Raw genomic sequence first — 15925 nt, 5'->3', positions numbered from 1 at the left:
CTTAACAACCATCCTAATCTGAGCAGCAGCTCTGCTCTGTCAAAGGTAATGCTCCTAGCTATGTATTTTGCCAATATGATCGAGGTATGGGGTTTGGATGGCTGTTTGTTTGTTTGTTTATTTGTTTGTCTTTAAGTATGTTATTCAAGAAGCCATTAAAGTAGGACCTGTGACTAAAATGCATTTTAAACCCCACTGATATTTACAGACCTATAGTCTGTTTTACAGACATGTTTAGTGGCTGGTGCTTCTCCAAGGAGAATTTGGCCTCCAAGAACTCTGAATAGTTTTGTCTGTAGAGATTCTTAATTGCTTATTTCATCCTTAGAGTGTGTTCTGTGTTGAGATGCAGCTGCCTTCACATACCACTGTGGACACTGTGCTTCATGACTCTGCAATTATTTGCCCCTGGTTTAAGTGTTAACTCTTACAAGCTGCTCCCATCTTACCCCAAACACATCCAGCCCTAAAGAAGCCAGAATAGGTTACTACTTGCTTTCCTTCTATCACAGTAGTCTGGAAATATTAGAAGCTTCCACTTGCAGGCAAGTGTGTCTTTATTAATGATAAATAAGTAATGAGCTCCTACATTATATCTGAGGTGTATTGCTGCTGAATCCCTGGGGCAGCTTTACTGCCACTGATCTCATCAGAAACACCTTCCCTGGGTTCCTAATCCACAGTTTTCTGGTTCTGTGTCCTGGATCTACAGCAGTGCAGTCTGGGACTCTCCAGCCCTGGCTCGAGTACCAGGGAGAGGAGCAATCTGAGTTTTCTGGGCAGACAGAGGTCCCTTGTACCACAGCCTCAGGGGTGTTCCATCTGATCATGGCATCAGTTGCAAACCTGGAGTCCTGCAATAAATAAATAGCTTAAAATAAATAGCTTAAAGTATTTGAGCTAAAGCATATATAAAGCTAATAATATTATTGTATTTAACTGCAAAATTCCAAATGCCTGCCCTTCCAGATGATGAACTGGTGAGAGCTTAAGCGTTACAATTTGTTCAAAGATGACACCAAGAGGTGTGGTAGAGGTATCTGTAAAGGAAAATCACATTTCAGCCCTCACAGTATTTACTTCTCCCATAAATAGCAATGGGGACTTTGCCAGATTCACTCTGAATTACAATGCACTAACCTTTCTCTCATAATGGGACACATTATGAAATTCTTCACTGTTTAGCAGTGTCAATAGTTTCTTTGTTGCTTCATGTGAAAGCATTCCCAGGGGAGGAAAATAATTACCTTCTTCCCACTAGGTTTGCCAATTCCTAACTCTTCCAGTTTATGGAACTTTGCAGCAATCCCTACAACTGCTTTTAATGGAGCTTGGAAAGAGCTACCCAAACAACCCTTCCTGAGTGCACCTGCCCACTATCCTGCCTGCTGACATTCTGTGCAAATTAATTTTCAGAATACCTCCCTAAAATGAATTTCTGCATGCCTTGTGTTGGCTGAATTGCAATGCAAATTGTGCTTTACCTCAGCTTGGGTTTGATTCTTTCTAAATCCTAAAAACGTTCCTCTGCAAATGTCTCTGCAGTGAAGTGTTTTTAGCCTTGTGCAGCATGTAACATTCATTTCTATATTGCTAATATTCTAGAAGGGAGGTGGTAATTTAAGCCAATTCTAGAAGTAGCTAATCCTAATTTCTCACCTTCTTTCTCACCTGCTTTCTCACTTTACTCATTTCCTATTTAAGTTAATTGGTAAAAAACTATTTGGTTTTCCTTTGACAAAGATTCCTGAAAAAAAAAAATCTTCTCTCATTAAGAGCTCTTGCAAGGTTTCAAGAACCCCAACTCCCCCCTATTTCATCTGAAACTTGATTTAATCAAGTTTCCCTATTTAATTAGCTCCTTGCCTGCCAAGCAACACTGACTGATGTGTCTCACCCTGCAAAGTGCCATCCTGGGGGCACCAGCACCCTCTCAGTGCTCCTTGGCTTCAGAAGGTCTCTGCAGGGACACAGTAGTTTGCTGGATTGGGGCCTAATTGATTAATTATGGATTGATTTTCCTGTTTTTCCTGTTAGGTATTTGAATATAACCCTCTAAAATGTTTCCCCGCTCACTGAAATCTTTCTCTGCTCAGAGATAAAATAGCTGTCTTTTGTCAGAAATGACCATCAGATGAGCCAAAATTGAACCCATTGCACAGTAAGTCCTCACCAAAACCTAGTGTAGAATGTGGTATGTGAAAATCCCACACTTGATTTTTTATTTGTAGTAGCAGAAACTACACGAATGGGGAGCTGAAGAATCTTTAGAGGTCTCTAAAGCACTTGTAGAGTGTGGGTGTTTGCAGCAGAACATATTCATAATCCCATTTTACATGAATAAAAATCTTATTTTCAACTTTTGCTCTTCCTTTTTCTATTCTTCCTCCAGCAATTTTACAGCCACAGGTGGTTTTTTTGGGGTTACAAGTTTATGTCTCCTGTTGACATTAGGTATCTGTATTTTTAGCATGCCCATGAATCAAGCAGGCCATCTAACTGCTTGGGTTTGAATTCCTAGCAAAAAAATGTCATGACAGAGTTGATCTGATCTTTTATTCCATTTTTGATCTATTGCCATCACTGGAACAATCAAGAGAACAACTGAATAGCTGAGTCAACCTGAGTCAAATCTTAAGATTAGGCTCATGAATAAATATAAATATGCCACAATCCTTATATTCTTTCTGAAATTACTTGTGTCTGCCCCCCCAACTGTCCCTCTAATGGTTCTCATTCTCTTACAGCTGATTTTTTAGTCTCAGGTTTAGCACAGAATGTGGGAGACAGTTCCTGGCCTGCTCCTCTGAAGTCAAAGCAGCAAAGCACTTGCTGGTACTGAGGCTCTCAAGCTTTATATTCTGCACAGTGATAACTCTTCTGCCAGGACAGACATACCCATGACACTTTTAATCCCCTGGAACTGCATCTCTGACAAGCACAGCAAAGGAGGTATTACAGTTACAGGTTCTTCTCTGGGTCAGAAAGATCAGCGTGAGCACATAGTGATGCAATACTAAATTGCTAGAAAACCATATAACTAAGTACCCAATAATTTTTTATATCAGCTAGAAGGTTTTGATCCATATAATTGAATTATTTATATTGTCCTTGCCATATCTTAATTTCCCTAACAGTGTTATAGCTGCCTGGCTGGGTTTCAAATGTAAGTTTAGGAGCTGTGCTTATTAACTCGTGCTCAAAACTGCTCTCAGCTCTGAGACATCCATTTCATACCAGGTGCAAGTAGTTCAGTGGCAGATAAAATGTGGAATGTGAGTGGTTTAAATATTACTGTGGGCATGTAGGACTGTCATAATAAATTGAAACAAATCAGACCTGCAGGGAGTAGGGCAGCACAGTCACACAAAAAGAGTCGAAATCACAAGGGGAAGTACAGAAGGTGGTGCAAAATCAACTCCCTCAGCTCATGAACTCCAGAACAGGGAACTCTGTGCACACCTTTTGCTCATAGGAAAACAGACAGTTCAGGCAGTGCATAAGCTGAGTGCATTTTAAATAGAAAAGGGTGCCAAAACCAATAGTGGAGGCTGCTGCATGGTTTCTTGATGTAGAATTGGTCCTTCACTTCTGCTAACCGTTTCAGAGGCAATCCAAATGGAGCACCCAAACCCTGGGATGACAGAAGCTTTCTGCACTTGTCTTTTTTAATTTGTTAAAAGGTGCTTTCCCTCTGTGAGAAAGCCTGCCAGCAGTGTTCTGCACATTAGATGTGCTTTGGTAAGGGAACTGCCCTGAACTGTTCCTGCTCCTCTCCTTCTGTCCTCTGCAGCCAAAGGTCTGTCCTGCTGCCTCCTCATTACCAGTGATGAGTTACAGTAATTAGTTCTCTTCTGTTCCTCTGACAGGTTGCAGAAGGTGATTCAGGTAAGCAGGCAGCAACAGGGGTTAGAATCAGACTGTGCATGAAGAGCTGTCAGAAGCTCTGGGGAAACTACATGACACGTCAGCAGAGTTCTTCCCACGTTTAAAACTGTGTGTAGGGTGACCTATGACATGGCCATGTGCAGCTGGACTAGTGGCCCACTTTATTTATTCCTGCAAAGCCACCAAGTGCAGGAGCAGGGTGTCCATACTGTAGTGCTGATCATTTCAGAGTAGCTAATCCTGCACTGCCCAGTGCCTGAACGGATGGAGGCTTCCAGGCAGCACACGGAACATTGACTCGTGTCATCAGGGTAACCTTTTTGTACTTTAAACATTCTCCATACAGGTTCCTCTGGGACTCAGAATTTCCCTGGAGTCAGGATGGATGTTGTTTGGACTGCAGCACAATGAGAGACACAAAGATGCTGAGCTTATTTCTTTTTGCTGCCTTTCAGAGATGTCGATTTGTGAGGTGAAGTCTCAGTAACTCATGTTCCTCACAGCTCAGCAGCTCTTTGATGCTGTTGTTTGTACGGTGTGTTCTGACACGAGCAGCTTATTGTTTGCTAGTTCTTGACAGGAGTTTTGTGTATGCAAACCTGCATGCAAATCAGGTGTAATTCATTATGCTTCTCTCCAATGACAGTGCAGGGCAAAAACCCACTGTTTAACTTCAGCAATACATTTTCCTATGAATAGGGCAGCTATTAAATGATTTATGGAAAGAATGCTAAGAATGCAAGGAGTTCAAAGAAAGTGGAGGGATATCTTTTTTCATTTTGGACTGGGAACCTGGTTATTTAATGCTGATAATGCCATCATCTAACTCAACCTAAACTTCATGCCCACAGGACATACTTGTATTTTATTGTATCACAAGAGGGCAGATCTCTAATTACAGGTCTTACTGTTATTAAAAAAAAAACCAACAAAGCAACAGAACACAATTTTTGTATGAAGAAGAAAGGATGAGGGGTTTGATATTTATTCAGTCTCACTGTCTGTTGCTTTGTGGGGATCAGTGTGGCTTCAGCAATGAGGGCATTCCAAGATCCTTCCCTACCCTAGGCCTGGCACAACTGTGAACAGCTCTATTTAGCTCAGTTTTGAGTAATTCTCCTGGGAAAAGTATTCCTTGGTCAGACTTAGGATATGTTTGGGATGCTCAGATTCCTTTAACCCCTAAACTTGCATGATGGTTTCCCTTCTGCAGTGAAGTAGATAACATTTTCACAAGGGTGAAAACGTTTTCAGATTGGGGTTTTTTCTGTTTGATTGATTTGGTCTGGGGTTTTATATGATATTACACGTTTTAATAGGAAATATCTCAATCACAAAATTCTACCAGATGGGTTAAAATTAATATTAATAAGCTGGTCTTGTCACATATCTTTCTTTGCTTTAAATTGGGTAGGCATACTTTGATGAGTGATAAAATGAGCATCATTTTTCATTTAATATTATTGGCTTCACTCCTATGCAATCTCTCAGGCTGACAATGCAAACATGCATGTTAAAGGACACATATGGCTCTTCATATGGACTGAATTCCACTTAGATGGTGAACAAATACTCATCTTGCATGCAAATGCAAGTATTGAAAACTACTGTTTTTTGGGGATGATACATGATCCTTACTAATTTCTATCAAATATTTCATCACTCTCCCTCTCTAGAACAGGAAATCTTCAGAGCAAAATTTCTCTGGCACTTTTCTTGTCACCTATAGAAAACTTGCTGGGTTGTTACAGGGTTAGTCTTGTGTGTCCTAAAATCACAAGTTCTCAGAACTTACCCAGGGAATTTGTCTCCCTTGGCACTGAAAGTCCCCTCCATTCATGCAGCAGACAATACATAAAGTTAACAGCTCAAAAACCTGGTGTGTACCAAGACTATTTGAACATATTTAACATCCTATATGTGGCCTCTTTAATAAACAGGTGATGTTCACTTCTTATTTGGTCTAAGCATTTTATTGATCCCAGATTTGTTGCAAGCAAAAATGCAAAGCTCACAGAGCCTGAGCATTTTTCCAAGGCCACAAAGCCATCTCCTGTTCTGCTTGGAAGTGGTAAATATGAGCTACCCCTGGATGGTTATGGAGCAAGACAGTCTGCAGATTTGGGTTTATCTAATCTTGTTTCCATCTTAAGTAGACATGTGCTAAACAAGCATGCAGAGCACCCATTGTTTTCCTGGTATACCATGTGTAACCTTTAATATCTTTAAACCACTTTGGTATAAAACAGATGCAGCCCAAAAACTTGTAATCTTCTCCCCTCAGGCGAGGATAAGACAATATAAGTTATCTGCAGGTTTGCTTGCAATGTGTTATTTCTGGTTTTCATATAATGTGTTATTTAAAGCAGACATTGTAAATTCAATCGATTTTGGATGTTAGTATTAAAGCAAATGTTGTAACTTCGTGCAATTTTTGAAGATAACATTTATGCAAATAAATATGCAAAGAGGCTTGGTCTTTTATCCCCTGCCAAGTCAATAAGGTAGTTTTAAAAGACTGAAAGTCCCCATAGTGCTGCCAGTCAGGACTTTTCCCCCCCCTCTATGGAAGTGTATTTAACATTCCTAGCCCTGCACAGAGGGGAAAAATAAGGTCATAGCTGGGGAAAAAAATGTGTTGATCATAACTGATAATATGAAAATGAAGCAGTCAAGCAGGCTGTGGACAGCACAGGCCAGGTCTACTTACACTAAACCAAAGTTAGAAATGCAGTGATAGAAACATGAAAATTCTGGAACATGAGGGAAACAGAAGCCAGTTGTGGTCAGATTAATCCCTTAATACTGCTCTTGTTGCCTTGCTGCCCTGTGGGACAGGTGAGTGTCCTTTGTGCCAAATAGTGGGGGAGTAACACCAACAAACACAACAGAGAAAGGGCTGCCTAAAGCCTGGAGAGTGGAAAGCAAACAGAAAGTCTGCAGCTCCAGAATTTTCCAAGTTGAGAGTTTTTTGGCAAAGCACCTCCTGTAAATTGTGAATTTCAGTGTTACAGTGGTTTCTGCACAACTCTGAGAGTTCCTGGGGTGGTGGGGTGTTACTATTCTTATCTCCTGCTTTATTGCTACATTTTTACAATATTGAGATTATTCATCTGCCAGCTCGATTGCGTTTGTAGATTGTATTTGTAAAGGAAATTTTCACCTGAAACTTATTAAAAAGTTTGATATTAGAATTCAGTGGACAGTTGTGTGGAGCAAACACACAGGTTTGAGTACCATGTGCAAAGAATTCTGCAAATCTGAGTCATATCAGGTAGAGCAAGTGCCAGCCTTTAAGTACTCCTGAAGTTCTGTGAAAATTGAGTTTTAAGGCCCGGTATATTGCCCCCCAAAATGTGCTTGTTGAGCTCAATATTTTCCCAGTCAGGAAAAAACAGCTACCCAAATCAAAAAACAAGAGTGGTCTGTATTTTACCCTGTCTCTGTTGACTGCTTCACACATTCCTATAAAAAGCTGGAGGATTTCATGGCAGGAGCAGTATTTTATTCAGCAAGGCTGAAACTGAATAAGCAGGGGCTGGAAAATAACTCAGGAACCACTTCAACTAAAATTGCCACCAAGGCTTCTGTCACAAAGTTTCGTCCATGGCCTCACATAATTCCAGACTAATTCTGTGGCTGAGCAAACTGCTCTATGGTACAATTTCATCAGATATTCCAAGAACAAAAAATGTATGAACATTCCAAACTGTTTCAAATCCTCAAAGTTTTAAAAACAGGTGTGTGTTAGGGCAAGGGAGATGGGCTTTGTTATGTAACTTTCAACATTGGTAATTCTTGCTCACTATTTTGTCTCAAAGCTGATGAACAGAGAAGTTCAGTTTACATTGAATCAGGGTTCACACCTGAGATCAGAGCAGCTAAAACTCAAGATTCACTCTGTCCTCTGGGTCTTTGTAAGCTTTAACCAAATACTGCAGATGCACACTGGGGCTGAAAAGGAGACACAGGCACTTTGGACTTGACAGTTATTTTTACGAGAATGGGATAATTACATTGACAGAACAGAGAAAATGGGCCATGCACAAATTAACAAACAAAATTAACTGCATGTGTAATTAAACACAAACATAAGAACAGCCCAGTTTTAAAGGTTGCCTATGAAACTGCATCAGAGTTGGTGCAAAGGGCCCGAATTTACTGCTGGTTGTTCACTCCCAGCGTAGCTGAAGCTGCATTTCAAATCTGAGGTAAACTTGTGAAGTCGAGTGAATGTATCTGCTTGTACCACACACAGTGAGACATCCACTCGTGTTGGCTGGAGCTTCTGCAGAGCTCTAGAGCCTGGGAATCTCTAGTGTTCCACTAATTGTACTTGTTGCAGGCTAAATTTAGCTGGAGCCTGTCTGCTCCTGCTGCAATAATTCAAATAGACCTCAGAGATGCCTCCAGATGGAGCCCATTGTAGTGACTGCAGCACCTCATCCAAGTCACCCTCTTTAATCAATAATATGCTTTGTTTACTTCCACTTTTCTTAAAAAGAAAAAAAGAAAAAAATCTTCATTCTTTTAAATTACTCCCTAAAAAAATGCACCTGAAAACCAGCTTTTCATCACGGAGTTCTTGGACTGCTTTTCCCAAATTTGCCCACGCTTGGGGCACAGGAGTAATTTGTCTGATGCTGCAGAGAGAGACCTTGAAAACTCTGCCAGAAGTTTTGGGTTTTTTAGAAGTTTTTTCCAGTTATTTAATTTTGAAACACTGAAAAAAGCCACTATTCATATTTGAAATCTATTGTCAGTCTGTGCTTCCCTCCCAGGAGAGGGCAAGCAGAAGGCATCATGAAACCCTCATAGGCATTCCAGCCTTTTGCTCAGATACACAAGTTTTTCCTTAGTACCTAACAAAATTATCTGTATTTCTCTTCCTAGAGGTTCCTGCCTGGCTTGTTCTGAAGGGGACTGAAGCAAGAGGAGGTCTGAACTTGGCAGCACAGCTCAGTTAAGGTAAAGAAATCCACAAAATTCCATTTGCCTGGTAAAACTGCAGTGAGAATAATTAATTTCTCACAGAAATTACACAGTGACATGGCTTGGCTTTACAAACTTGGTGCTCTGTCTGCTTTTTACTCACATTTGAACAATGTCAATACATGACAGAGAATAATTCTATATGTATTAAATACATCTGATATTTTCCTTTGTGTCCAGTGTACATTTTGCTTCCAAAGGCAGGAAAACAGGTTATAAAATTGTCTTCATTAGGCTTCTCTGCAATGCATCAGCCTCCTGCAAATGACACATTTATTTGCATTTTGTTCATTTGAAAGCTGAGGTTTGGAATGAATGGACATATCTGAGGTGAGGCACGGAGCTGACACAGCCTGCACTAACGAAGTTTGCAATTTAAGGTGAGAATTAAGGTTTTTCTTAGGCTGTGGGCATCTTTTAAAAGGCCCAGATTGGGCTTCTCTTATCTGTTCAAGAGATTTACTTGGGAAAGTCATTATTTTTCTTCTGCTCACTGCCTAGAAAGATTCAAGGTCATCATCAGCAGAAGACTGAGGTTTTATGGACATCAGCCTGAGCTGGGATCATTGCAGGACACAGCAATGTAAAACTGGACACAGTAAAGAGCTTGGAGGAGCTAAATTTTGTTCTGAATTTCCCAGAAATACAAACAGAATAGTTCTGTGTCAGATTAACTGTTTCTTGGCAGTACAGAGGAATGTGGTACATCAGGGTTTGGACCACAGGAGAATGTTCTGCCAGGATGAAAGTGCTGTTTCTGCTTCACTCAGGGCTTGAGTCCACGTGTGTGTTGAAGAGAAATGAGGCTGCAATACCCATTTTGAGGTGTGTAAATTTGACATGTAATGCTAGCAGCCATTCTGGACAGTAAGGACTCCTTCTGGCAGAGGCAAAGACAAGCTGTGATTTGAAGACTCCTCTGGAGCATTATTTCTGTTTCAAAAGGTATCACAGAAACCAATTCACTAATGCTGTGGATTCTGCTTAACAGTGGGTACATGTTCACTTACATAATACTATTCTTCTGAAAAACTCAAATTCATTCATTCATTAAGCCTTTTGGCTCTCCTAGGAACTATTTACTATCTAAACAGTTTGCAAGACCAACAGTCTAAAAGGACAGTTCTCAATGGCTTTTCCAGTCATAAGGGCTGTTCTAGAAATCTCAAGGAGATTTCAAAAATACCATGCCCAGTTCTGACTGTGAGACCCTATTACCTCAAAACACCTCCCCTAAAGTCTGTCTGCATGTTTATTTCTGCCATTTAAGAGACTTTAAAATCCCTTCCCCTTTATTCTGGGCAGCAGTTTTACCATGGGAGCTGACAGGCACAGAGAGGGCAAGGACACAGCATACCTGGGTTATTACAGTTGGTTTAAAACTCTAACACAATGCAGCTCCCTATCCAGCAATCAAAGGTACCAGTGGATACATCATCATCCCACCTTGCCCCAGCCCCCTTATTGTGTCTGTGTGATTATATCTCACAGCATGTCATTATCTCCTTGGTGCAGCCCTCTGAGGAAACAATAAACCCTCCTTGCCCTTCTGCAGAAAGGAGTTAACAAACCTTTCCACCGACCAGGCAGAACGGTGATGGCTCTTTAAAAAAGTTACAGTTGCAGACTTTCCATTACAAAACGTGTGTATATATTTTAACTGCATTATACGGATTTTTAGACTCAGCAGGAGCTGCCTGCTCTTTAACTTTCAGCATCTGTCGCTATTTAGGTAAAAAACGCTCTCCAAATGGAGCAGAAATTGGGGAGCACTGATCTTTCTGCAGTTAATTATGATTAGTGCTGGTAAACAGGTGCACCCCAAACCTGCTATGGTATGACAGGTGAATTGTACAAGAAATCAGGTTTAATTCAACCTGTTTCACGTAGTGGTAGTGAGATAAAAGCAGAAGAGCTCTGGAGCAGCTTAACCCTGTTAGGACACTCCTCACGTGTTGATGATGCACGTTTATAAAGAGGCTTTCTAGGGGCTGAGTTGGTGATACAAATGTAACTGCATTTGTAATTTTCCTGCCTCCGTGGTACTACGTAGTTTGTGACTGAATTAATTATTATCTTTCAATTTGTAACGCTCTCACAACAGAAGAAATGTAAGAACAGGCAAGTGAAGACGTTGTGCATACAAAGAAAATAAATTTTTATGCCACTGCAGACTTAAACAGCATGTGAAACCTAAGAATCCAAGCACAGAAAGGTAGGATCATGCATATTAATGGTCTTAGAATGCAGAAAATTATGGTGAAGCATGAAGAACTGGACAGTTATGCATTATTTGCATCTTGAAAATCTCTATATAAATCTGTAAAATTGTGTTCTGAAGTGATGTACATCTGTTTAGATTATTTTCATCAGTTTAATATTGACTAAACCACCTAAAACCATCCTGGAGTTAATATTTTCTGTGCTCAGTTTTGCCTTTTGTTCCTTTCTTGAAATGGATTCTTCAGAAGGGATATTTGAATTGAAATTATTGTGGGTTTTAAAGCCTCTACTCATAGCAGTGTGCAAAGAAACACATGATGTCCCATTCCCATATGTGCTGTTAATGGAAAGGGAATGTGTAAAAAAGGGGTCTTGTGGTGTCCAAAGACACAAACTGAAATGAATCCATAAAATCCTGAGCAGTTTGAGGCAACCTGGAGAAGGATCCATGCAGCAATAGCTGCTCTCTGTGGTGATAAATTCTGACTCTCTAGAAAGAAAAACAGTGGGGGAAAAAATATGTGTTAATAGTCATCTAGACAGAGATATTTTCAGGAAAAAGACACGACCCAGTAATGTACAGAATAGAGAAAACCAGAGAGGATTATTATCATAAAATCATCAGAAAAACGTTGTGTTCATTATACAGTATGGATATATATAATAAGGAATTAAATAGAAAACTATGGAAATAAAAATATTATTTTAATCATTTACATTTGCATCTTGCTGCAAAATCACCTAATATTTTTTAACTGCTTACAATATGTTAAAAATACCCCCATGTAATGTCAGTGCTATTGAAAAGCAGACCATAGACTTTCACTCCAATTGCATGCCTGACTAAGTCACAAGTTAAAAAAAAAATTGATAAAAGAGAGATCAGAATCTGGCCCAAACCACAGTTCTTGGGGGGGGCAAAGCCATAGATCTATGTTTACAATATTCAGCAATAAAATTTACAGCCCTGTTATCTGCCAGCTATGCAAAAACAAACACTTGTGCAGGAGGAGTGTGCCACATGTTTATATATAAACAAATGGCCTAATCCTGCCTTAGGGCACTGCAGGGCTGGAGCACCCGAGCCCAGGGAGACAGCACCGGCTCAGGGAATGCAGCCAGGGCAGGAGGAGGGTGATTTGTCTCAACTACCCGGGGGTAACACAAGGTGAAGTGCCAGTCAAAGCTAAAGTTCGTATTTATGAGCAGGCTGTTGATAGGCACAGATCAGAGCACAGTGGACAAGCAGAGCTCAGAAAGCTGAGCTGGCCCAGAGCATCCACGTGGGAATTCTGGAGAGCTCCGTAACCCTTGCACAGCCAGTGCATCCATACGGGGTGACATTTGCTCTGGGTCCCTTCCTCACTACTGATGTGCCACACTCTGTGCCACATTCCATTAATGAGGGGAGGGAAAGCCACTTCAGGAATGTTGCTCTGATCTGGTGGATGCTCTCTCTGTGATACCCAAACAACATAAACAGGCATAGGTCATAAAAACTTATATTTTTCTCATACTCCTCTGAAAAGCTGTTTCAGGTCATTCATTAAAGGTGGAACAGCATTTATACTCCACACAGTATCCTTAAACTGCATTTTTAAACATAATAGATAATTCTTCCAGTTTCATTTTCCAGTCACATCCAGTGAGTTTGACAATGAAATTTAAATTAAATATTTACTGGCTGACAAGAAGTTTTTCTTTGGCTTGTCTGCTACGGAAGAAACTCAGTCAAGTGAATGTTCTAGAAAGCAGTTTGTGAAAGCTTAAAAGACTCTGAGTCTCAGAGGAGGCTGTCTCTGAGATGAATTTCGAGATTTGGTGTTGGTCAGGTGTCCATTCTGCTACCCAACAAGCTGTGAGGGGACAGGGTGACAACAGAGAACTAGGAAGTTGAATCCTTTCTGCAGAGGGGATTTGCTTCCTGAGCTGACCCAAGTGGTTACACCTAGGAGGAGGCAGCCAGGAGGCCGTTGAAACCTTCTGATTGAAAGCCAAATTTTGTTATGAAAATTATCCCTTTGGTAGAAGTTATCAGACAGGCCAAGGTAATCTAGGCCTTAATCAAAACAGTAGTTCGTTGCGCTGAGGTATCTCAATTATTTTCACTGCTATAAAAAAAGTGAGTCATTTGAGTCATTACCTCTCCAAGATATTGTCCCCTTTCAACAAGGTACACTGGATTGCTGTAAAGCAAGAGATAATTTTCTTCTGTGGTAAAGCTTAATGGCTTTTCTTGATTGAGTTTGGGGTGGGAGGTTTTCGGTGTTCTTTGGTGGTGGTGGCCTTTTTACCTCATATTGTTGACATCCTTCACGTGGCAACATAAAGGACACATCACCAGTAGCACTGAAAGCTTTTTTTTATCCAATAGTACCAAAGAGACCTTTACCCAAAAGGCAGGACTAAAAAGGAGAAAAATGAATCATGAATTGTACTTACAACGAGCTTGCAAAGCTCATTTTCTACAGCAGTGGCTCTGCTTAAAATGGGGTCATCATATCAACTCCATATTGTAAAATTAAGTCTTCAGTAAAAAGAAAAAGTGCTTTTTTTATTGTGGTTTTGCTCTTAGGATTGCTTTTTCTGCCTTGATCAGCATGGTTTTGTAGGGGACTGACTCCTTCAAGGCAAATCAAAACTAGCCCAATGTGTGTCTGAATTTCCAAAGTACTGATGAATCCTCTTCAATTTGTTTTAGCCCAGTCAGTCTTTGGAACTTCCTTTCCTCCACCATCAGTTACAGGAGGGCACAGAGGGACAAATCTAAAGGTAAAGTCAATAAGAATTTTACTTTGAAAGATTCTAAGTAGAATAGACTTCTAAGTATAATAGAAATGACAGACATGTCAACAATTGCTAAACAGTTGGGGGTTTTCTAACACATTATTCAATGTGGGTAGGGCAGAAATAGGTCCATGACCACAAATGTTTGAGTTTTGTGTGGGAATGCTGAGAAAGACATTCATTTAAAATATAAATAAGTGAGTATTTCAGGACAGGTACGGTCTGACTTTCAAATGTTTAGACCTAAACAACAGATGTTGAGGTTGCTGCAGATCAGGCATAACGAGAAAAATCACTAATTGGTGACTTCCCTCTGATCCTTTGCACTCATATGCCTTAAACCCAAGTGTCTTGCTGGTTTTATTTTAACTCCTTTTGAAGTGAGGGAAACATATCCAGAGAAGTTATTACAAATAAATGCCACCTTTAATCTTCTTTTAGCCTTTCTTAAGCTTTTCTTCCTTCTGCCACGCATGGGAACAACTTATGGGAGCTGGAACACCGACTGTCCCTCAGCAATGAGTTTGGATAATTTACAAGGAGTAGCAGAGTAAGGACAATAAGGTACTAAAACAGAAGTATTTCAACAACAGGTTCTCCATCAAGACCACCTGTAAGCTTGCAATAAGTTGGCATCAAGTCTTCAATAGAGAGGAGATGTGTTATGCTCTATGATTTTAAAACAAAACAAAACATAAAATTAAAGAAACCGGGAATGATAGGGGAGAAAGACAATTGCTGAAAATCAAATGGTGGTGTGGTGGACTGGGATGGTAAGCAAAGGATGCAGGACAATGTGGACAGGGGAGATGTAAGGTGGAAGAGGGACCACATCCAGTGTATGCACTGAAGTAAGACACTGATCTTATAGGAAGATCCTAAATTGTGTTACTGATATAGTTGAGAAATTAAACACTTGTTACTTTTGAGGAAAATCAGACCTCAAAAATTCCAGTCAAGCCTAGCTGTTTTGCATAGACACTGGAATTCCAAGAGTGCAACTGTTTTTTCTAGATCTAATCTGTATTTGTGCAGATAGTTTTAACTACTTTCATCAGTCCTGCAACTCTCCTATGCACTGAATTCACTTCAAAGCCAAAAATTTGTGGAAGATTTAGGCTGAGTTACTTTTACAAACACACAAATCATATTTTATATATTTTTAGACATCACTTCAAGTGCTGCCTATTTAGGAACTGAAATAGGTGGTTAAACCTGTAAAATCTATTTAGGATGTGTTCATTTTTGCTGACCCTGTCGTGATGAAAAGCAATCCTTTTATTTTTGTTATTTTAATTATCTTCATTATCATTAATTTTAATCTCTCATTCATAGACACTGTACACTTAGTCATTCTCTGTTAGCAATTATAAACAGCAAGACCTTAGCTGCCTTAAAATTAAAATTGCTTCCTAGTTAGTGTTTATTGCACAGGAACAAAATGTTACATTTTATTATATTCTCAACAGGACCTGTGAGGCTCAGTTGGAGATAGGCAATAAACACTGCAGCATTCTCATAAATCACAATTTTGCATATAATTACTATAAGCATATAAAAGTAAAATTTCAGTTATTCCCCCGTTACCAGCCAGCTCTGGTGCAGGAATTGATTCAGCCTCCACTGCAGAGTCTCTACAACACCATTTGTTCTGGCAGCTCAGATTTCCCTCATTTCAATGCTGTGAACAGTTCATATCATTTTACATATTAAATCTGCTTATATTTTTTTCCATCTGACACTATGTGGTGAAGAAATTCCAGTCCCTCCCTTATGGCCTGGGTCACTCTTACTGTCCTTCATGGCATCCCCTCTGGAAAACCTCTTTTCCATAAGATTCCTATATACATTTTTCATCAGTTTGTTGTCCAGTCAGTATTTCTACTACAGCAAAGTGGCCTTACAGCTGCTGAGGTTGGGCTTAAGAATGGGGTATAACAACACTAGTGGGTGTTTATTTATTAATTGGACAAATGTGTATTTATGAAATGGACAAGTGTGTATTAATGAATAGGGTAAATGTATATTTATGAAA

General features: G+C 39.9%; 1 long non-coding RNA gene across 1 annotated transcript in view; it reads left to right on the top strand.

Annotated features, from left to right (window-relative positions):
• Window positions 1-11016: 11016 nt before the first annotated feature.
• Window positions 11017-15925, top strand: part of LOC126638465 (uncharacterized) — a 59866-nt gene continuing 54957 nt past the window's right edge. Inside the window, exons 1-2 of the long non-coding RNA XR_007628614.1 lie at window positions 11017-11095; window positions 13805-13875. This is a non-coding gene — a long non-coding RNA (uncharacterized LOC126638465). The remainder of the gene's footprint in view (window positions 11096-13804; window positions 13876-15925) is intronic.

This window comes from Myiozetetes cayanensis, unplaced genomic scaffold (genome assembly GCF_022539395.1).
Source record: "Myiozetetes cayanensis isolate MyiCay16 unplaced genomic scaffold, myiCay2020 scf17, whole genome shotgun sequence".
Classification (NCBI taxonomy): Eukaryota; Metazoa; Chordata; class Aves; order Passeriformes; family Tyrannidae; genus Myiozetetes; species Myiozetetes cayanensis.
Note: the sequence above shows the minus strand (reverse complement) of the source record. Positions and strands in the feature narration are given on the sequence as shown.